This window comes from Cebus imitator, unplaced genomic scaffold (genome assembly GCF_001604975.1).
Source record: "Cebus imitator isolate Cc_AM_T3 unplaced genomic scaffold, Cebus_imitator-1.0 Scaffold223, whole genome shotgun sequence".
Lineage (NCBI taxonomy): Eukaryota > Metazoa > Chordata > Mammalia > Primates > Cebidae > Cebus > Cebus imitator.
Window position 1 is genome coordinate 870,130 of NW_016107538.1, and position 18,733 is coordinate 888,862.

General features: G+C 52.2%; 2 pseudogenes; both read right to left on the reverse strand.

Moving 5' to 3' along the window:
• Nucleotides 1-10,889: 10,889 nt before the first annotated feature.
• Nucleotides 10,890-17,397, reverse strand: LOC108281283 (annotated as a pseudogene).
• Nucleotides 17,394-17,695, reverse strand: LOC108281318 (annotated as a pseudogene).
• Between the last annotated feature and the right edge of the window lie 1,038 nt (nucleotides 17,696-18,733).

Consider the following 18,733-nt stretch of genomic DNA (forward strand, 5'->3'; position numbering starts at 1 on the left):
TTTGAGACAGGGTCTCACTCTGTCCCCCAGGCTGGAGTGCAGCAACACAATCTCGGCTGACTGCTATCTCTACCTCTCAGGCTCAAGGGATCCTCCTGTCTCAGCCTCTAGAGTAGCTGGGACCACAAGTGTGAACCAACACACCTGGCTAATTTTTGTATTTTTTGTAAAGATGGAGTTTTGCCATGTTGCCTAAGCCGGCCTGAAACTTCTGAGCTCAATCAATCAGTCTGCCTCAGCCTTCCAAAGTACTGGGATTACAGGTGTGAGTCACCACTGCCTGGCCCCATGATTTCATCTCTGATCCAACCAATCAGCACTCCCAAGTCACTGGATCTCTACTCACCAAATTATCCTTAAGAACTCTGATCCCTGAATGCTTGGGGAGACTGATTTGAGTAATAATAAAACTCCAGTTTCCAGCGTAGCTGGCTCTGTGTGAATTACTCTTTCTTTATTGCAATTCCTCTGTCTTGATAAATTGGCTCTTTGTAGGCAGAAGGTAAGGTGAGCTCACAGGGCGGTTACAATAACTACGTCATTTGCCTCACTTCATCTCGATGTGGAGGCATTTTATCATGTCACATCATCACAAGAAGAGAAAGGATGGTCACAGTACAATATGATATTTTGAGAGAGAAAGAGAGAGAACATATCACATAATTTTTATTGCAGTATATTGTTATAACTGTCCTATTTTATTATTATTCTATTCTATTATTCTTACTGTGCCTAATTTATAAATGAAACTATATTTTAGGTACCCATCAGGGATCTTGGAACCTATCCCTTGCCATTAAGAGGGGACTACTGTATTTGTAATTTGTATCTTCTGTTTTTCCCAGTTAGCCTGGATGTTGGTTGATCATTTTTATTAATCTTTTAAAAGAACAAGATTTGGATTTTATTTATTTTCTCTATTTTCTGTTTACAGTTTCATTGGTTTCTGCTCTAATTTTTATTATTCCTTTTCCTCTGCTTGCTCTGGGCTTAAATTGCCCTTTTTTTCTCTAGTTTTTTTAAGGGAAAAACTTACGTTATTGATTTTAGATCTTTCTTTTTTTAAATATATGCATTCAATGGTATAAATTTCCCTCTAAAGACTGCTTTCACGGCATTCAACAAATTTTGATGATTTGTATGTATTTTCATTTTCATTTTCTTTTTTTTTTTTTGAAACAGGGTCATGCTCTGTCACACAGGCTGGAGTATATCAGTATGATCATGGCTCACTGTAGTAACTTCAAACTCCCAGGCTCAAGTGATTCTCTCAGCTCAGCCTCCCAAGTAGCTGAGACTATAAGCATGTACCACCACACTTGGCTAATTTTTTCTTTTTTTCTTTTTTCTTTTTAGAGATAGGTCTCACTTTGTTGCCCAGGCTGGTCTCAAACTCCTGGGCTCAAGCACTCCACCTTCCTCAGCCTCCCAAAGTGCTGAGATTATAGGTGTGAGGCACTGTGCCCAGCCTCGTTTTCATATAGTTCAAACTATGTATAAATTTCTCCTGAGACTTCTTCTTTGATCTATGTGTTACTTAGAAGTGTGCTGTTTAATCTCCAAACATTTTGGGACTTTCCAGCTATCTTGGTGTTACTAATTTCTAGTTTAGTTCTGTTGTGTTCTGAGAACATATTTATACAAGAACAGGATTCTATCCTGGACATTGTGCACATTAGGTTGCAGAGGCTCTGGTTTCTGTTACAGCCATCTGAAATGTGTTGATTTCTTTTTTACTAGGCAATTAACTTAAAGCTCTGCTCTTGGGTGGCAGCTCAAACCTCAGTTCAGTTCTTTTCCTCTGTTAAAGAAGTTTTCATGCATGTGTGGTTCAGGGAGCACTCAGAGATTTGGGCAGAGGTACAGATGGGATCTGGAGTCACCCCTTTTCCAAGCCTTTCCTTTATGGCACCTCCTACCCCTTCACTTTCCAGTGGCCATGGTTGCTCTTTATTTTGTACCCTGGTTCTTCAGGATAGGAGGTCCACGGGCTCCCTATGCATGCTCTGCTGACTGTAGCTCACCTTCAAGATCAAAGCCAGAAAAATAGATAGCTCACCATATGCCATTCCCTTCTTCCAAGTGTTGACTCCCAGCCAGGGTCTACTTGCTTTTATTCACTGTTCACTGCCTCTTGGTGGTTTTTGGGTTTATTTTGCTTTTTGTTTTGTTTTTGTATTTTGTCAGCAGTTGCTATCTGTGGGAAGGTCAGTTCAGTAGAATCTGAGTTCTTCTGAAAGAGAAATTCCCCAAACCAAGTCATAGAAAGGTAACATCACAGACCTGTGGCCACTCAGCTAGCAAACTGCAGAACGGGTATTCAAACCCAGGCCTAAGCAATGCCAGGCTCCTTCCTGTTGACCCCACATCCTCTTAATCAGGCCGACCTGTCCTTCCATCTCTTATTTATCAAAAGTCCCAGAACTTCTTACTGTTCAGATGACAATTGCAGGCCTTCTAGGCCTCTGACTTCTCCCTTTGCATAAAATCCATCCAGATGAAGGAAGAGGTTTTATTTATTGCCTTTTGTGCATTTTCTCTCCTTTGAAAGGATGATGATGAATGTGCCTTGGCTTCGAAGTTAGAAGTGCCTGTGTTCAAATCCTGCCTCTGATATATATGTGATCTTGGGCAGGTCGTTCAGTTTCCTTATCTGTGAAATGGGAGAAACAATAGTATTGACCTCAAAAAACTGTGGTGAAGATTAAATGAGATATTTCACATGAAGCTCAAGGAATGGTGTCTGTGTACAGGAAGCAGTCATTAAATGAGACCTTGTGGGTTTTTTCCTACTCTGAGGTAGGGGGGTGCTCACGGTGGGATGCTCCATCAGATCTTTTTCCAAGAAAAGGATACAACAGGGGTCTGAGCCTAGGACATTGTTTGAGAGGCTGATCCTCTTGGGATGTCAGCCCTGTTAAGCCGGGACTGCCGTCATGCCGACTGGAGTGGCACAGGAGCCTAGAGTGGTGTGAACAGGTCCATGTTTTTCTGGGAAAGAAACCCAAGCCCAGAGAGATTCTGCTCGCGTCTGAGATCTGTGCAGAGCTGGGAGTGCAGGCCAGCTTCCCTGAGCTCTGCTTCCTCAATCAATGGTATTTTTCTTCTGTTGTATGCCCATGCCCCTCATGGAGGAAGCCTCCGGTGCAGGGGCTGGGTGCAGGGATTGGTGTGGGGGGCTCTCAGAGTCCAGGGGCCCAAGAGGAGGAGCTGTGAGCACTGCCATCACAGAAGGTGGATGAGGAGATTCTCCAGTGGGCTGGAACGGTTTCTAGAAGGAACACAAAGAAAGGCAGAGAAGCCAGTGAAGAAAGAAAGGAAGGAGTGGAGGCTGGGAGCAGGGGGCGGCCTGGGGAATGCAAGGGAGGAAGAGGCCAGTGGCTGCCGCTGGCCGGGGCGGGCGTCTCTGGTTTGGGTCTGGCTGTGGGCCAGCAGGCAGCAGCCAGCACAGCACGACAAGCTTGGAGAGCTGGCAGGGTGCTACGACGGAAAGAGGACGCCAGGCAGGGTGCTGGGGGAGGGGACCCTCCGCCTGTCCCACCCCTGGCCAAGGAAATGTCCGTGTAGTGAGCGCTGACCACGTGATGCCCTTTCACCCGCCTCACGTGTTTAATTACAAAAACAGAAAAACAAAAAACCTCCTTCTAGACAGCCTTACTGTCCCTTTTTTTTAAGATGGTGTCACAAGTCTCAGAGAGGGTAAATGAGGAGCCCGAGGCCACCCAGCTTGTATGTAGCAGAGCGGGGATGCTGGTCACCCTGCACGGAGCGGGCATTTATTTATTTATTGCCTTTTGCGCATTTTCTCTTATGTGAAAGGATGTTGATGAACGTGCCTTGGCTTTGAAGTTAGACGTATCTGTGTTCAAATCCTGCCTCTGATATGTGTGTGATCTTGGGCAGGTCGTTCTGTTTCCTTATCTGTAAAATGGGGGAAACAATAGTATTGACCTCCAAAAATTGTGGTGAAGATTACATGAGATATTTCACATGAAGCTCAAAGAACGGTGTCTGCGTACAGAAAGCTGTCAAGGGGAGCCAAGGGGATGGCGGACTTCTCGGGCTCGTTTCTCTGCCCACACCTGGCAGGCTGTCCGTGAGAGCTGCCCTCTTTCATCATTCATTCATCCATTCATCCATTCATTCCTGAGCATTCGAGGCTGCGTGCTGAACCCTGGGGGACCTCAGTGAACAAGCTAAATACTACCCTTCCTGCGAGCTCGAGGCTAGTGGGTTCCCTAAAGAGAGCCAGGAACATCAAACCTGCGGACCAGCCCCACTCCCCGATTTACCCCCCCACACACGCACCTGCACACACAGCCCTTTCATGTGAGTGTCTCGGGAACGGGGACCTCTAGCCCTCGACGGTGCCCAGCAGCACTCGCAGCCACCCAGCCGCAAGGGGGCGCTGTGAGGTCGGCGAGCAGGATTTCCCAGGCTCTCGCCCTCTGGTGGCGGCAGCGGCTCCCGCTCTTCTGCTCACCACTCCCCTCGGTGATTTCTGCCCCTCCTCCGCCCCCGCCTCGGCTAACCTCATAGGGCCTCTTGGGTCACTGTTTCTCTCCTCTCCTGCTCCAGCCCTGTGGGGAGGGCCTGTCGGCCTTCACCTAGGCCGTGTCCTGGTGTTGCCACAAAGCTCCTTGGAGCCGTTTCTCACCAGAGCCGGCAGGAGGTCCCTCCATCAGGCCTGGGGCTCAGACACGTTCTCTCCTGTGATCCTCTAGCCACCCTCTCCGGCGTCCCGCCTTCTGACCGGCCCGGGGTTCTGCGCCATGGATGCTTAAGCTGGGACTGCCGCCGCTCTGACAGAGACCAGCTCTAATTCAGACACGTTAGAGCCAGGCTTGGTGGCCCGCACCTGTAGTCCTGGCACTTTGGGAGGCCCCGGCAGGAGGATCGCTAGAGCCCAGGAGTTCGACCAGCCTCGGCAACATAGGGAGACCCTGTTCTACAAAAATGAACATAAAATATTAGCTGGCGTGGTGGCCAGCACCTGTAGCCCCAGCTACTTGGGAGGCTGAGATGGGAGGATCGCTGGAGCCTGGGACTTGGAGGCTGCAGTTAGCCGAGACTGCACCACTGCACTACAGCCTGGGCAATAAAGCAAGACCCTGCCTCAAAAAATGGACAAATTTAAAAAATCAGGCAGTTTAGGTGATAGTCAACTGGCAGTCAGCTGAACCTTCTGAAGCCAAGGCTGTCTTCCTCAAGTTGAACTCTTTTCTGAATGGCAAACCCTGGGGAAAGCACGGGAGCAATGGATTTGGATCTTTTAACCTTCTGCAGTCCAGGCATCAGAGTTTAGGGGGAGGTAAAAGGAAAACAGACGTAGCAATTGCATGCCAGGCGCTGTGCTGCTGGAGCTCCTCAAACGGCTTCTCAGTCCTGACAATGACTCTGCAGTGGGACTTGTTTTCTGTCTTTTACAGAGGAATACATGCAAACTCAGAGAGGCTGAGTAACTTGCCCAAGAGCACACAGCTGGGAAGTGGCAGATGTGGGATTCTAACATCAGTGGTCCTGCTCCTCACCACTTTGCAGTGGCTTCTGCTTCTCCTGCCCCACCTCTGCACTCTGCAGACAGCACAGTGCCCTCCTCTCCCTCACTCCTCCCACCTCCCCTGTCTCCACGCCTTGGACATTGCTCCTCATCTTCACCTCCACTTCCCTGCAGACAGTCAGGGCCACCTTCCCTCTTAGTACTAGTGAGGGTTTGAAAGAGAAGCACAGCACCTTGGGGCCACTAACAGGCTAGGACTCAGTGGTCCAGGCGACCCCAAAACAGAGCTGGATCAATAAAATGACCTCTCCCTGAACCATGTGGCCTGAGCTCCAGACCAGAAATGAACCACAGATGCGCCAGAGACAGCCAGGCACAGGGAAAAAAGCTAGAGATGCTCTGATGGGTGCCAGGGGCCACTGGCGCTGCCCGTGTGATTTCAGGTTTCTCACCACCCATTTGGTCTTGGCCACAGGCTGCTTTCAGCCAGGGTTGTAAGTAGCTGGAAATATAAATGTTGTGCAGGGAGAGCAGAATCCAGCTTGCTCCTGGGCTGGGAAACATGGAGGGACGTGGGGAGACAGTGGTTGGTCTGGTACCAGGCTCATGGTTTGCCAGAAACATCTGTCTCCTCCAGAACAGCTGTGAGAGAGCTGGGTTGTGAACTACACTGGAGGGGAGGCCTCCATGGGCCCCTGAGATTCATGTGCACCCTGCTGTGGGCACTCAAGGGTACCTTTCTCCATTCTAGATGCCAATGGACCCTTTGTAAAGGTTAGGATGCTCTGAGGCCTCTGCTGAAGGGAAGGAAACTCACCTGCATTGAGCATCAACTCAGTGTGGGACACTGGGCATGTCATGATGCCGTCACTGAGATAAAGGCATCAATAGCCACCACGTCTTGAGTGTCTGCTGCATCAGGAAGCATGCTAAGCACTTTGCTGTGTTGCGATTGTTACATCAACAGTAACACAATAAACACAGCGACAACTTCTTTTTTTCTTTTTCTTTTTTTTAAAGACAGGGTCTCACTTTGTTGCCCAGGGTGGAGTGCAGTACCACAATCTTGGCTCACTGCAACCTCCGCCTTCTGGGTTCAAGTGATTCTCCTGCCTCAGCCTCCCAAGCAGCTGAAATTATAGGCATGCACCACTGCAACTAGATAACTTTTTTATTTTCAGTAGAGATGGGGTTTCTCCATGTTGGCCAGGAGGGCCGTGGGGAGACAGTGGCTGGTCTTAAACTCCTGGCCTCAAGTGATTCACCCACCTCAGCCTCCCAAAGTGCTGGGATTACAGGTGTAAGCCACTGCTCCCAGTCAGTAGCTACAACTTCTTGAGCATCTTTTATGCTTTAGGCGCTGGCTTGGGTTTTACAGATAATTATTACCATCATCATCATCATCATCAGGCTACTGACAACTGCTGTGTTTCGCACTCATTAGAGACTCTTACGTTGTCTAGTTTAACTCAATTCTTAAATCCACCATGTGAAGGAAGGATTCTCACCCCTATTTTGCAGATGAGGAAACTGAGGCACACAGAGGTTAAATGACTTGCCCAAAGTGTGTCCCCACCGTGTGTCCCTTCCTAAGGAAGCAGATACTAAGAAATGTTTGCTGGCTGAATGAATGAACAAGCAAAGAAACAGAGCTGTCTGAGGTGATGCGTGGAATTTCCAAGTGTCAGGAGGTTAAGCAGGTTGTTGAAGGTCGCAGAGCCAGACAGCAGTGGGGTGAGCAAGGAGTCCCGGCTCTGATCTCTCAGTGCGGGCTTCCCTCACAAACCTTGCTACTTTGAGCAGAAGCAACCTTGTTTTGGCAGCTATCTTGCCCTTACTCATGCTTGGGATAACAGTGGACTCCCGATTTGTATGCCGACTCATTTCCTACCCTTCAGGGAGGCTGGCAGGAGGCCCAGTGCTGGGCCCTGCCAATCCCCAGGCAAGCTATCAATGGCAACTGCCAGCTAGTCGTGGGAGAGTCATTTCATTCCCTCCCTTTTCCTCTAAGTTCTTCCAGCAGGAGGGCTCTCAGAGTTCCTGCTGGGTGAGTAGGTGTCCCCTGGGGCCTCGAGGCTGGCTAGGCACCTTGGACCTCCCTATCCAAGCCTCCTGGAGCTTCCACTGAGGGTCAGCATAAGGGTATGGAGACAGTTTTCTGGCCTTAAGTGAATCAAAGTCCCTTCTCCGGATCTCAGTTTTTACTTATCTCCCAAATGGGGGCTTGGGGGAGCTGGCCCTCCAGGTCTGCGCTCTGTTTCCTGGGCTCTTCTCTAATGAGGCTGCCCATGTCCATGTGCAGTTTTCCCAGCCTCACTCCTCTTGGGGACAGGGCCCAATTTGGGCCTCCTATCAGGGTGGGAAATGAGTCAGCTGGGAAATTAGAGACTGTTGTTAATCCAAGCATGAGTAAGGGTGAAATTGATGCCAAATTTTCTGCTTGAGGCAGCGTGGGGATTTGTGAGAGAAATCCTGAGCTGAAAGCCGGAGGAGGCAGGGGGGTCTCTGACACAGGTTATCTCCTGCTGATCAGGGGTTTCCTGGTGGCAGGTGACAGAAATCCAATTCAAGCCAGCTTGAAAAGAGATGCATTTGTTGGCCCACAGAACTACGAAGAATAGACAAGATTTAAATACCATCTAACAACCACGCTCCCCTTCTTCCTTAACAACAGAACGCCTCTATTGTTAGGGGATGGCGAGGCTTGTTTCACAGCTTCCCCTGCACCTGGGAATGGCCAATGAGCTAGAAATGGAAATCTTTGAGTGGGGCTTTTAGGATGCTCTTTAAAGAGCTGACCCCTGCCTCTTCTCTAATCTTTCTGCCTGGAAGCAGGCTTGAGGACTGGTGCAGGGGCAGCCATTTTGAGACTTAGAGAATCATCTGAGGCTAAGAGAAGCCCAAAGAACTTAGCCCTGACACTGAAGCAACATGAGCAAGTGCCTGTTTCTGGAATTCTCTTCAAGTGAAAAGCCACTATGGGAGGCGGAGGCTGCAGTGAGCTGAGATTGCACTACTTCACACCAGCCTGGGCGACAGAGCAAGACTCCATCTTAAAAAAAAAAAAGGAAGAAGAGACAGGATCTTTTTATGTTGCCTAGACTAATCTAGAACTCCTGGGCCCAGGTGATCCTCCCAACTTGGCTTCCCGAGTGCTGGGATTATAGGCATGAACCTCCACACCTGGCCAGGTGTACCATTTTTGTTGTTTATACTGTATTTTTAGGATCCTTTTCTGTGTTTACACAGATAGCCACCATTATGTTCCCATTGTCTGCAGTACTCAATATGGTAACATGCTGCGGAGGCGTGGAGCCCAGGAGCAATCAGCTCTACCCTTCAGCCCAGGTGTGTGTTTCGCTGGACCATCTGGAGGAAGCCGAGGAGACATGAGCTGAAGGCAGAGGGTGAGTCCAAGGTGGGATCTTGGGGCAGGTGTGAGAAGTTGGGCGAAAATGGGTGAAATCTGAATAAATGTCACTATATTCATATAATTACTGCATTAATAACCTTAGATAATGGTTCATATTATCAGTTAATAGGATTGCACCCACATTAACTTCCTTTTTTTTTTTTAAATATAAAGTCTCCCTCTGTCACTTAGGCTGGAGTGCAGTCTGTGATTGATCACAGCTCACTGCTTCCTGGAACTCAGGCTCAGGCAATCTTCCCACCTCAGCCGCCTGACTAGCTGGGACTATAGGCACACGCCACCATGCCTGGCTAATTTCTTTTACTTTTCTCTAGAGACAGGGTCTACCTATGTTGCCCAGGCTGGTCTCAAACTCCTGGCCTCAGGTGAACCTGAACCTCCCGCCTCCACCTCCCAAATTGCTGGGATTACAGTCATGAGCCACCACACCTGGCCTAAATTTCTTTTGACAGATGTGCCATGGTAATGCAAAATGTCATTACTTGGGGCAGCTGGATGGAAGATGTATATGCAAAATCTTTTCAGCAGTAAAAGTTTATTTTACAACATGAAGGTGGTTATCCTTCCATGAGTATAAAGTTCAATGGTAGGCTCACGGGGTCTTCAGAAGTCAGAACACTGGTTTCAGGGCTGGGGGCACAGGGAGGGGCTAGGCATGGTTGGCTTTGTGATCTGGGGGCTGATGTGTTCCATCTCTGAATGATTTTTGAGCTGTGCATTTGCCGAGGATGGAAGTCATATCTCAATAAATGCTCAGAAGTTCACCAAAAAGTAAAATAAGGATGGGAAGTTTGTTTGGGACCTCGGGTGCTTATCCAGCCATGAGCCCTGGCCCAGATGCTTCTAGAACTGAGAACATTCCAAGTAGAGGTGGCAGAGCCAAGGCCCTGAGGTGGGAGCGTGCTGCTGCTTGTCTCTCGCTGTGAATGGGGTGTCCTGGTGGTAATCAGTGTCGTGCACATTGCAGCGCCGGCAAGTTCATGTCCACATTGTGGCTCAGTGCAGTGAAATCTCAGCCCCTCCGCAGGGTGGTCAGCCTGCCAGCGGGTAGCCAGCTGGTCCTCCTGGGAAATGGTGCCATCCCAAGGACTGGGTGCGAGTCTCTCATCAGCAGTGGTGTCAGCCTGGTGAGCCTTGGTAAGGGCAGGTGCAGGATGCTGAGCCTCTTCCGTCCCCATGCCTGTCTCAAGGCCACTTCTTCCATGGGCCCATCCAGCAAACGAGGTGGCCGGGAAAGAAGCCGGCTCCATCCACAGGGTGTGCTGTTTTGCTCACCTCAGGACCAAGAGCATCCTCCATAGTAATTCTCTTTGGTGGGAGTACTGGGAAAGCCTGCATGGCAGCTGGAAGGCAGCTGATGGTGGCGAAGCTGCAGCAGTGACTGCAAGGCTTTTAGCCTTGTCCAGCTTCTGTGACAGTGACAGAGCTCTCCAGTGCCAGGGTCCCCTGCACGGACATGCTGACTATAGCTGGGAGCTCAACATACCCCTAGTGCCCCTCTCTTCCCAGGGCTGAGGTCTAGGCCAGGTCCCTCTTGGCCTGGGAATTGTGCCCTGAAAGGAGGACATGGTCCCACAGGTTGGGACAGAGGCCCTGGGGCATGCTGCTGGCTGACTGGGGCTGGGGGGAATGCCATGCTCATCTCTCTCTCATGGCCTCGATGGGACAGGCCTCTCCACTGAATGGAATTTTCCAAGGTGTCTGTGGCTGTGGGGTTAGGGTTAGAGGTTAAGGTTAAGGTTACAGTTGGGAGCTGGCGGGGTGCCCCTCTGGCTCCTTCCAGACATGCCAGTCACTGGCCACTGAAGGGGCCAAATACAGGTGCCCATATTGCAGTGGGGGTATCTCCTGACCTTCCTCTTAGTCCTGATGGGCCTGGGCAGGGCCCGGTGTCGGGGTCCCCATGGGCTTCCTGGGCTAGGCCTGTCCCATGGTCCCGGGCTGTCCAGGACACATTCAGAAGAGACACTGACAGCAGCTCTGTTGGAAATCATAATGGGGGAAACAAGGGCCCCCACATCCAGGTCCATCAGGAGCCAGGGCATGGAATTCCATTCCAGGAATTGCCAGGAATGGTGAGGTCCTACCTGAGCCAGGGCTGGGCTGGGCACACCCTGAGTGCCCTCAAGGTTGGTGTTTTCACGGACAGCCCCACCAGGACAGGGTGTGAAAGGACGAGGCGCCGATGGTGGGGGAGCTGACCAAATGGGCCACTGGAACCGGGCTGCTGGGCCCAGAGGGGGCTGCCTATTCCCCTAGCAGAGGGTCTTTCTGCCAGGTAAAGCCAGCACGGGCCTGGGTGACGAGGACCCTTGCTCGGGTTTGGCTGAAAGGAAAAGAGACATGGTCGGCATCTCCAGTGAGTCCATGCAGGCCTTTCCGGGCCAGGCCCCACCTGCCTGCGTCTCTGCAGTCCTCGGGGGCTCTGTGTGGCCCTTCTGGTCTGACACTGAGGACACGCCTGTAGTCTGCTGATCCTGGAGGGAGGGGAGTGTGCCACCAGGGGTGCGAAGGCCATCGGGGCATGGCAGGTGGCTTCTGGGACTGCCCCCCAGGGTTCAGGCTGGTTGGGGGTCTCCTGTCACACACCCTCTTTCCAGAGCCGTTGGGCCTGGGCTAGAGCCTCCAGGCAGAACTCAGTGGGAGGTCCTTGGCTGTCACCCAGCCCCCTTGCCACCTCCCATGGGGACCTGTTTCCAAAGTGGGTGATTGGGCCTGGACCTGGGTCACCCTCTGCTCTCCTGGACTGCCCAGTCCATGTCAGCACTGACCATTCCCACATCTGGCTGAACTCTCGGCTTTGGCTCTGGGCTTGGGGTCCCACCTGCGTCCTGTCCCTGAATGCTCTAGGGGTCAGGAACACCGATTCCCTTGTTTCCCTGGCTCAAGGCTTGTGGTCCTGGCACCCTTGTAGGGGTGTGCAGGAGTGAGGGGCCTCTGCTGCTCTCTGAGGCTGTCAGTGCTCGCAGGGAGGGACAGGGGCTCCCACACATGGGTCTGGCTCCTCCGGTGCCCTTGAGGGCCGCATGAGGGGGACAATAGGCCACCATGGAAAGTGGGAGGGGGCTTGTTGGAGGGTCTTGCCCACATGCCCCTCCTGCGTGCACAGCACGTCCAGTCCACACGCACTGAGCGCCTGCCCTGAGGACTGGTGGGCCTGCTGTATCTTTTTACAGTCCAGGAGGAAGAGGAGGAATAAAAGCTGAAGAGCGAGGCCTAGGTAGAAGGGTTGGGGGTCCTGGGCATTCCCTCACTATTGACCTCCCCAGAGGGTGACTCAGGAGGGGACCTGGCACTGGAGCCCACCTGGGTATGGCAGGTCCTCATTGCTTCTTTGTGATTTTCTTCCTAGAGGCCCGAAGGTGTTTGAGGATAGCATTGTCATCTAGGGCCCCGGTATGGAAGAAGAGGTCCTGAAAACGTGCCCACAGGCCAGACTTTGACATTCTTAGGAGGTGCTCTAGGGACAGGGTGGGCATCAGGCCAGGAGAGTTTCCTGGGAGGGGTCAGAGCCCATACCCCATGGCCACTTCAGTCTCCCATGGGGTGGTGCTGATCCTTTTGTGGCCACCCCAGGGGTCCGTGGCTGGGGGGCGGCCTGGGCAGGGCAGTGCTCACCACACCCCCCACTTTCATCTGGGCCACGTGGGGGATGGGCTCGGTGTCACTGTGCCCTCCCAGCCCACCCGGCCAGACCTCCCTCTGGGCCAGAACAGAGGATCATGAGGACAGTGTGAGGGAGCTCCCTTGGGTCAATTGGGGTCTGACCCCAGGGCTCCCCAGGTCACAGGTGGACTTACTCCTCTGAAGTCTTGGGCACAGGGCAAGCCCAAGAGAGATGTGTGGGGACAGCAGGTGTAGGAAGACCTGGCCCTTGCAGGCTGAGGCTGGGGGCTTAAGCTGGGCCCATTGAGGCTTCAGTCCCCAGAGTCAGTGCCCTCCCCATGAGGGTGGCCTGACCCCTCCGGGAGGCTGGGTCAGACAAGGTCTTGCAGTTCCTCATAGGGGGCACTCATTTCAATGGGGACGTGGCTTCTGGAGAGAGGGGCTTGCCCAGGGCTTGAGGCTTCCCTGAGCCCTCCCAGGTGAGATCCTGGCCCAGTCTGCCCATGAGGCTGGCCCTCAGCCCTGGCCTCTGCCTTGGGATGTTCCCTCTGGGGCAGAGGGTCTTGCTGTGTGTCCTGTGGGGACCCGCATGTGCCTCCTGTGGGCTGGGGGTGTGCCAGACCCCCGAGCTGGGGAAGCAGGACACTGCAGGGCAAGGAGGGTCCCTGAGACTCCCTGTGCCTCCTTACCTCATTACTGAGCATCCGGAGAAGCCAGCCTAATGAGGAACCCTGTGCGCCTAGTCCTTCTTTGTCCTGATGGGAGGAACAGAGGTGCTCAGGCCCCCCTGGGCTGTTCTAGAAACCTCCCTCTTCCAGGGCCCACTGAAGACCCCTCCCCAAGTGCAGAACACTGGGCGGTGTCCAGGGCTCCCCACGACACGGTCTCTTTCCCGCACTCCTGGGAGACACACTGCCCTTAGCCCTGCTCTGCGGGAGCTGGGCCCCAGTCCCTGTGCCTCTGTCTCCTCCAGGGCTGGAAAAAAACCCCAACTGCCAGCCCACGGAGAACCCCACGTCCCAGGTCAGGCCCTGGCTGTGACTCAGCCTGTCACCAGCCCCTGGAGGGGCAGCAGTCCCCCTGCTCCTCCAGCTCCACGTGATGCAGGGCCTCTGGGGAAGAGCTGAGAGGACTATAAACTCACCAGATGCCACATGGTCTTGGGTTGTGACGTGGGTACCACATGCTCCTGATGGTCTTGGAGCCCCTGGACTGCCCCACCAGTTGGGCTGTGGAATCCTGAAAAGCCCCCAGCCCATCATGAAATAAGACCCCTCTTCCAAGATATGGAGCCGTCAGCTGGAAGAGCTGGGCAGCTGCAGAGGCCCCCAAGCCTCGAGGCCTCCCACCCTCCCATCTGCTGACACCACCATGTGGCCTTGGCCCTGGAAAGGAGGGGTAGGACCATCCCCTGGAGCCTGGCTGGAGGTGCTCCTGGGGGCCTCCTGGGCCAGGGTGCTGGGACGGCAAGGCTGACTTTGAGGCCACGGCAGACAGCGGCCAGAACAGATTGGGTGCTGGGCTTCGTGGTCATCTCCTGGAAGTGGCATCGGGCCAGGGGACCCAGGATGGGGAGATGCTGCCATCTGGGCTGGGTCCAGCCATTTGTGGGCACCAAGGGTAGCTGGAGCCTGGGCAGCTGAAGGGCAGGAAGACTCTCAGGCAGGGGAGAGTCTGCTGCACAGAATCAGAGCCGGAGGGCCTGGCTCCAGGACACAGAGGGCGGTCACAGGGAGGATGAGATGCCCTCTGCTGATGGGGATGACAGGCTTCTGATTTGGGCTCTGGGGTTCAGCCCCGAGCTCCTGTGGACCCTCAGCAGAGACACCCTAAAGGCTCCCAACAAGCTGGTGACACAGGAAGGTGCCTTCACTGAAAGTCAAGATCACCTCGCCAGGGTGGCCATCCCCAGGTTTCGTAACAAGAGGCCCCAGGGGCAGTTGTCCACCTACCCTGTGGAGAGTGCCTCTCACTGCTCAGCAGCTGTGCCAGTGCCAGAATATATTCTCCTCAGGCAGATAAAGCAGGAACAAGGCAGCCACATGGCTCACGTCTCTGCAGTAGCCCACCTCCTGCAAGAGCCAGAGTCACCATGGAAGGACATCACCATGGAAGGACTCACCTGGGTGTTGAGGTCACCTTGGAGGACTCATGTCATTGGAGAGGGCAGAGATGACTTGGGAGGCTTCCTCTGAACAAGAGGCTTCCTCAGGATGCAAATTCATTTCATGACAAGAGCCGTGTCCATCGGGCACTTCAGCAACTTGTCAGAATGTCTCCTGAGAGTGACGTCCTTCGTGTGACACCGCCAAGCTCCTGGGCTTTGGGGCAGCCCCAGGAGGAGGGTGTAATTTCTTGTTCCAAGAAGTGGTAGTCAGGCCCAGGTGACACCGGGAGTCGGGGCGCTGACTCCTTTGTGTCTCAGTTGGAGACCCCTTGAGACCACCGCCCTTGCTTGGAGGTTTATGCCAGTGGTGAGCTAGAGTCATGCCCTCTGTCCTGGTGGGTCACAAATACTGACTTTGAAAGAAGCAATGACACCCCCAATAGACACCCATGCTGGTGAATATGGGAATATGACCCGTGAATATGGCCTCGAAAATGGGAATATGGTCACTGCCTGGGAATACTTACCAGGTCATACTCGGAATAGTCTAGCAGGACATGGAATAGTTCCCGCTGCCTAGGAAACCAAGAAAGGGGGCTTTTGTTTGTTTTACGGAGATGCTGTTAGTTTCACTTTGTCTACAAACCCTAACGACAAATCCCATTTCAGGTTTCAATGATTCACCAGATAAGCAATGAGCTCTTCAGGGCCTTTGGCTGTTTAAGAAATGTTTCAGTAAAATCCACATCTATGAAATGCAGATATCCCAGTTGGACTGTGAGTTGACTAATCATTTTTGCTCCGATTGATTTTTTGCAGTTTGCACACACGCCAGTTCAGTCTTTGGGTGTACAGTTCCGCCACGGTTCTAACCCAATGTGCAGAGTCTCACGGCCACCGCTGTAGCCCCTCCTGGAGCGATTCCTTCATCCAAGTCTCCAGAGTGGCCCCTATGCAGTCAGCCTCCCCCATTCCATCAGCCCCTGGTCACCCAGACCGGTTCTCAGTCCCTCTGGTTTGACCTTTTCCAGAATGGCCTATGAATGGGAATCCTACAGTGGTAGCTTTTCGGGTCTGGCTTCTTTGTCTTAGCAAAATGCATCTAGGATCCACCCACGTTCGTGCGTGCATCACTGGCTCATTCCCTTTTCTCACTGAGCCTTCTGTTTGAAGAGAGAACCAGCCTTCCTCGCCCCATTCCCATGCTGAAGGTTGTCCCTGAAGGCTCTGTGTGTGAGTGATGATGAATGAAGCAGTGAATGTGGCATGCAGGTTTCATGTGGACGTCAGTTTCCAAGTCATTGGGTTCAGTATCTGTGACACTTTGGGGACATTTGTTTCATGTGCATTGAGCTTTGTGAGCCACTGCCCAACTGGCTGCCAAAGTGGCTGTGCCATGTCACGTTCCCAGCAGACCTGGATGAGAGTTTCCAACATTCTGAATGCCCCCAGCATTTGGTGCTGTCAGTGCTGCCTGGGGAGGCTCACGGGCCCTCCATCCTGCCGCCCTCCCGTGGGTGCTACCAGGGGTCCCCGTGGGTCGGGGAGAGCACTTTTCCCCATTGTGCATGGTTTTGTTTGCTGCCCTCTGTCTCCTCAGGATCCTCTTGGCTTCTGGCCCCACATGTTCCAGCCTGGCCCAGGGATTGGAACCTGGGAGCTGCTTGGTTCATGGTGCTGGCTGCTCCCTGGGCCAGGAGAGCCCTTGGCAGCTCTGTCACCCTCCTGGGTGACCCCAGCTTCTGCTCTGGGGAAGGCTCCATCCCTCTGGTTCACCCCGTCTCCGCTGGGGCCCTGTGGCTCCCGTGGGCTTAGTTGACTCCGTATTGATCCCTGAATAGAAAATGGTTTGTGAGTGTCTTGCTCACGTCCAGGTCAATCTGGCGGATGTGTTGACAGGACCTCTTCCCCTTTTCCTTCATGACCTGTAGGGCAGGGCCAAGGGGAGGAAGCTGCCTCAGAACAGACGGAAGACTCCCTGCCCCAAATGGCAGTCATCCCACAGTCAGCACTTTTGGATGGAAGGAAAGAAGGAAGGTTTCCTTCTGCAGAAAGCTGCTTTTTGGCTTGTTTCCGAAGCCGGGGAGGGTCACCAAAGCCGAGCTCATCTGTGGTGCCTATGTCACCGTCTATGCCCAGGATGTGCATCTGACCAGCACACATGACCCCCCCCAAGTGGGGCTTGATGTTCCTTCCCTCCAACTGGAGACCTGGGCCCCTGACACAGCCTGGCCTGTTTGTTGTGCTCTGGCTTAATGTACCTGGTATTTCCTGGGGTTTTCCCTTTTCATTTCCTGAATGTACAGGACGACTGACCACACCTGGCCCTGGATGTTCATTGGAATCCCTTTATATACTCAGTCTACCAGCAGTGGGCAGAAAATGATCTTTGAGGCAGTCTTGCTCTGTCACCCAGGCCAGAGTGCAGTCGCACAATCTAGGCTCACTGCAATCTCTGCCTCCCGGGTTCAAGCGATTCTCCTGCCTCAGCCTCCAGAGTAGCTGGGATTACAGGCGCCTACCACCATGCCTGGCTAATTTTTGTATTTTTAGTAGAGACGGGGTTTTACCATGTTGGCCAGGCTGGTCTTGAACTCCTGACCTTGTGATCTGCCCACCTTGGCCTCCCAAAGTTGGGATTACAGGTGTGAGCCAGCATGCCCAGCCAGAGTCCAAAGTTTTCTATATAAAATGTAGGTTCTATACTAGAAGGGAAAATGTAAGATTAAAAGTTGACCTTTTTAGAATCATGACTTTATACCAGCCTTCTTCATCTCCTCAAAATCTTTCTCGGGACTAATTTTTGTAGAAATCTGCATATGCCTTCTTTCTTGGTTCAGCCACACCGAACTTATAGAGAGCTGCAACCCCCAGGGATATCAGGAACGCTCCAACCATATGAATTCGCAGACGCCTGGCCAGAAGGCCACACATCTGAGGTTTTGCCAAAACTTCAGAAGCCATGGTAGTTACTGTCCTTTATACGTACCCCAACCTCAACACCAACGTCCTTCCAGACTGATGGAAAGATGGACGGCTCTCCACCGCACCCAGGAAATAAGAAAGCTGAAAGTGCTAAAAAAAAGAAGCCCGTGAGCTCCATCTCATCGTGGGGCTTGGGCTAGCTAGGAAAGGGACGCGGGAAGCAGAGAGAGCGGCTGACAGATTGGGAGGAGATGTGAAAAGTTCAAGAGTCTGGACGTCTTAGATGAGATACATGCATTAAAAAGAAAACAACAATGACAAAAACGAGTCTGGATACCTCGATGAGTTCCTAAGTAGAAATCACAGAGAAAAGGAACTAAAAAAGGAAGCCATGGGCCAGACGTGGAGTATTACAATTGAAGACTTCTAGTGTGGAGCAGCACAGTTACGGGTGTGGACAAGTGAATGTCTTGGAGTAGAGAGCAGAGAACACTGTTGCGTGGAACATGGCCACACCATACCTTGGTGTGATCTCAGGTGTTGGATAGGTTGGCTGTAGATACTTGGTGAATGTGGGAGAAGGGCCTAGAGGTCTGTGGATGATAGAAACTGAGAAACAGAACGTAGAATGTGGGCTTGTGAGAGGAAGGGTTTGGAGTAACAGGAGAGCAGTCATTGAGTGTGTGAGGAGCTAGGAGAACTTAGAAGTCTTCCTTCTCCTAGAGCAGTCTCTATTTGAAAAGCCATCAGGGAGGTAGTTTATTCATAAAATAGTTTTACTTGCTAAGATTAGGATGTGATTATAAAAGAAATATTGAGAGAATGTTTTCTAGTAGAAAAAAGGTTCCAGGGGAATGAGAGGAACCTAGAAAGGTTCAATAGTAGTGTCACGAGTTCATAGAAAACAGGAAGCAAGCTGGGTATGCGCGTTTAGAGGTGGTGTACATTTTCAGCGTTATACATAGATAGGGATGAGTGGAAATAGTTACCTTGTTCCATAGGTTTTTGGTGTCTTAACTAGTTATGGATCTCTACCACTAAGGGAATTGCCTATTGAACGCTGTTAGGAAAAAGAGTACTGCAGGCAAACTGCCTGGGTTTGAATTTTATTCTGTTCCTTTCGACCTGCATGGGTTCAAATCCTAGCTCTGGTTATTAAGTT